This window comes from Siphateles boraxobius, unplaced genomic scaffold (genome assembly GCF_051911475.1).
Source record: "Siphateles boraxobius isolate OS27281-9 unplaced genomic scaffold, OSU_SipBor_1 13, whole genome shotgun sequence".
In the NCBI taxonomy this organism is placed as follows: domain Eukaryota; kingdom Metazoa; phylum Chordata; class Actinopteri; order Cypriniformes; family Leuciscidae; genus Siphateles; species Siphateles boraxobius.
In genome coordinates, this window is record NW_027508733.1 from 6,966,768 (window position 1) to 6,971,504 (window position 4,737).

Sequence of the window (4,737 nt, forward strand, 5' to 3'; positions counted from 1 at the left end):
TATTTGTACACACAACGGCTGCAACCACAGTGCGGTCCCCTCATGACAACCGTCTGGATTGAGCAGAGTAGGGGACATCTCTAGGGTCTTCAAGTGGGCACCTTCCGTCCTCAGTGTTTCGTCGACTAGCCCACGACACCTCAAGAGGGCTCGACAGTGACTCTGAGTCACCCCCCTCCGTCCCCCACTCAACTCAGCCCAGCTTACTGACCTTTACCTCCCTCCTGCTGCTGAAGTTGCTCCTTCCTCATAGTTCACATGTGACCTAACCACAATCACAATCTCTCCGCAACCCGACCATACGCGCCAACTCGTTTGACTAAGGCTGTCGAGCCCCACTGCGGACGTTAAAGCGGTCAGTGGCAACGGTTCTGTATGGCATACTACCGTAAAACACATTATCTGTCCAAACACCAATCCTCATTCACGCAAAATACACAGGAACGTAATAACTGTAATTACTGTGCAAACTATACAAATAAACCAACAGACTCATCAAATTTTCAAGAATCCTACGAAACCGTAGCATGGCGGCCTGTACACAGCCAGCCAGACTCTTTCCGTCTCAACCACAGCCAGTTGCTGCTCCTCTCTGCTGCTTCAGATAAGTTCTTTACTGTGCGACGCAACTCTTGGCCACTGAATACGACGTCTCTGAGGAACCGGGTTGTAGAGTGTGCCACAAAACCTCGACAACCCATTTCCACTGGATAAACCTGGACTCTCCATCCTCGCTGTTCTGCTTCAGTGGCCAGATGAGCATACCGCAGTTTCTTCCTCTCATATGCCTCATCTACAGCATCCTCCCATGGCACTGTTAACTCTATCAGTTGAACAATGCGTGCTGATCCAGACCACAAAACAATATCTGGTCGTAGGTTAGTGGTGGCAATCTCAGGTGGAAAAATAAGCCGTTGATCAAGATCAGCCAGCATTTTCCAGTGCCTAGCAGCTTCCAGTTGTCCTGGGCGAGAATTGGTTTTAACACCTTTTCTTGGTGGTTGCTCGCCTGAGCGGAGGAATATTGTCTTCTGTGTGTAATGTTTTGCTAGAACAGGTGGCAACTTATTGGTCATACTACGCTTACCTTCCAATGCTAAAGCCAAACATCGCATAACTTGGTCATGCCGCCAAGTAAACCGTCCTTGGCTAAGAGCCACCTTACATCCTGTCAAAATGTGCCTTAATGTGGCAGGTGATGAACACAAAGGACAAGAGGGATCCTCTCCTACCCAGAGGTTTAGGTTCTGCGGTGATGGGAGAACATCATATGTTGACCTGATAAGGAAACTGATCCTACTCTCTTCCATTGACCAAAGGTCTTGCCAGCCCATCTTGGGTTGTTCCACACTCTCCCATCTCATCCACTCTCCCTGCTTGGCCTGGGAAATGTCCTTTATACACCTCATCCTCTCCTCCTGCTTTCGCACTTCGTTGACTACCAGCTTCCTCCTTTGGGCTGGGCCTGCCTTGTGCTATTTAGGAGGAGCTAAACTGAGCCCAAAACCCCCTCTTCCATGCTGTACCTGCCCCACGATATCACCAATTTGAAGGGCAGCCTTTGCCTCTACTACAGATTTCTTTGCTTAATACTATCTGGATGCATTTGTAGCATCTGGACCAGACAGACACACACACACAAATTATTCATTATATTTAATGAATAATCCAGCAAATTCACTCTCCCAACAAAGGTCTATGAAACGTTCCCCAAAACTAACATCCCAAATTAAACTAACACACTGGCAGAACCTGGTGTCCTGTTACAGGACACATTAAGACTGATACAAATTTTATGACCTAGAAGGAAGTTGCAGAGAGTTGTGTGTTCTTGCTGAAAAGGAGAAATAAACTTTTAATCCTATAAATAAACCACTTAAGAAATGTATAAACATGTATTTTCCCATCTCATAATTTTCCTTTTATGTGGATTGGCCTATGCATTCATTCTCTCTATTAAACTCTTTTGGATTAATGTTTCATGTGTTTAAACAAAATCATATGTGTGTTTAGTCTGTATAAACTCCAATCTTCATCCCCATTTGTTAATTTACATTACGTTTTGATAACTTTGTGACGCATGGGTATTCTAGAATCTTGAAGATTCAAAATGACTCAGATTGCATTATATTTTCATTCATGAGGTTAGCACCATGTTCTAATAACATATACTGTATAAAAATGTGTGGAAATCGTACAGTAACATTCTATTGTCAAACAAACTAAAACCACCAAGCATCAGTGCTTGATCATTGATCAATATGGATATCAAAACAACAGGGTTTTGATTAATGAAATTATTCCTGTTGAAAAGCTATGAAAAAAATGTTGGCTCTTAGTAGCTCTTTACCAAAGACAAGTTGCCGGATCAGGATGCTGATCCTCCAAAGGCTGTCCGGTTAGAGACAGAACGAAGACTCACTTGTTTTCTGGGAATAACCCATTTATTGTCGGCACTCGTTTTCAACTGATTGATTTTCGAAGTATCAGATGGAATAGATGAGGATGTTTATGAGTGGTTGTGGTTTTCTGTAAAATAGAAATAGTGACATAAACATGAGTATACATAATAATAGTGATAATTACAGATAGTGACACTAATACAGCATACATAAAATAAGATGAATAATTAAACATGAACATTATCAACAAATGATTGAAAGCAAGTATAAGGCAAGCTGTAAGCTTTATATTTTATGCAGTGACATTTGTAACCTGACACCTTGTTAGCACTGTGCTGCAAGCTTGTGTAGCGCCGTAACAAGTTGTTTACAACATTTTTCCCTGTATAAAATTGAGAAATAGAACTCATCATGTATAAAATCAGGTGAAATATAAACACTTATTTGTTATGATGCTGTAACTTTACAGGGGCAGTTGTGGCCTAATGTTTAGAATGTCTGATTGTCGCAGGTTCGAGTCTCAGCAGAGAAATGAGGTAGGGAAGTGAGCAAGTCTCCTAACCCCAAATCGCTCCCCGGGCGCTACAGCTAAGATGTCTGCCCACTGCTCTGGGTGTGTGTTCACTGTGTGTGTGTGTCGTGCGTGCGTGCGTGCACCTGGAAGGGTGAAGTGCAGATCAGAAAATCCGAGAATGGGACTTTGCTGCACTTCACATCACATTCTTTAGCGGGCGTCTCCGAGCTCCACTGAACTGATCTTCCATCTCTGTGAGGCTGGGGTAGATCATGTGGTTAATGTTTGTGGAGAATGACTGGCTCAGGCAATGTGCTGTGTATGAGTGTTCCTGAAAGTACAGAGGGAGAGATTTAATAGAGAGGTTAGAGTGACAGCAAACAACAGCCTTTGTAACAAGTTCCTAGAGTAACAGGTATAAAACTATACTGTTAAATACATGCATGATTAAGTAGAATTCACACAAAATTGTTCATTCACATATACCTGATGTAGCTCCGTGAATGAAATTTGAGTGACTTTCCCTTTACGTGGTGTGATGTCCCGAGTAAACATAATGTCTGTCTCCTCCTCTCCCTTTTCGCATTGTAACTGAATGGGAGAGATAATGTTAAGGGCAATTCACTCAAAGAGGCTGTGGATGTTTTCCTTTATATCAGGAGAGGAATATAAGATCCAGTGAAACTGCCGCCTGCTGTCCTGCGTTTCACTCCACAAAACACACAACACAGACAACAAGAAACACTACAAAATGTTTGAGATCAGTGTTTCTGATTAAGCTGCCTGAGGCTTTCTGAATATTTTTTGGCTGAATTTGATTTCCACCTTCATTCCAGTAAATCAGCTCCAGTGCGATTGCACAAATCTGATAAAACCATGCAAAAATGCAAACCATCACTCTCATATTACATTAGAGACGTTAACTGAAACACAAATACTTTTAGAGGTAAGATCAATCATGAGATACAATCAGCAACATGCAGAAATTAGTCTTTCACCGTTTGAACTAAAATAACTCCATGATGTTTAACTATTGTTCCAGCCAATAAAACAAAATTAGGCTTTTTTTTAATTTTTATTACAAAGTAAATAAGACAGCGATTTGGATGGCAAGACTGGTATCATTTATACTAAAAGTTTCTTGTTACATTTTACATGTATTCTTTTTTTAAATTGACAAGCTGACAACAGATGACGGCACCAGTTCTGACAATAAAAAAGTAATACAATAAAGTCAAATACCTCAAAAACAAATTTTATTATATGTGCTGCAAAATAATAGTGCAAACAGGATCCTCCGGATTCCTCCAGTTGTCTGTTTTAAAAACATTAAATGGATTTAAAATTTTTTTTCTCATAATTTTTTTTATGTCTTTAAAGTGTCTTTTACAGTTAATCTCAATGTTTCACTTGTAATACTTACCAAATTTTGTTAGACGAGAGACCCTGATTCGACAGCAAGTCACAACAACCACGACCAGAAGCAGAACAGCAACACCAATTACTGCTATAATAAATGGAGACCAATCTTGTGCTGTAATAATAAAGAGATCAACCAATCAGCAATCTGAGTATCATTTCTGACTGGCGTTTGCACCTTACTGATTTGGTTGTCAGTTGTACTATAATATTAATAGATTGCTCACTTAACCTCAGGTAATTTGAAAACATGCTGATCTAAATATGGTTGTTATTAATAACATTAAAAGACTTCAGATACTCACAACAGTCAGAAATATTGAATCTCTTGAATGTGGCGCTCCTGTTGCTGGTGATATCGAGATGATAAAGTCCAGTGTGTTTAGTTCTTGTGTCCCTGAT

At 40.7% G+C, this 4,737-nt stretch overlaps 1 long non-coding RNA gene across 1 annotated transcript; it reads right to left on the bottom strand.

Moving 5' to 3' along the window:
- Window positions 1-2,425: 2,425 nt before the first annotated feature.
- LOC143735378 (uncharacterized) lies at window positions 2,426-4,231 on the bottom strand. The gene is made up of 3 exons (XR_013203142.1): window positions 3,403-4,231; window positions 3,060-3,247; window positions 2,426-2,529 (listed from the first exon to the last, which is right to left on the bottom strand). It is a non-coding gene; the product is annotated as an uncharacterized LOC143735378 (long non-coding RNA).
- Between the last annotated feature and the right edge of the window lie 506 nt (window positions 4,232-4,737).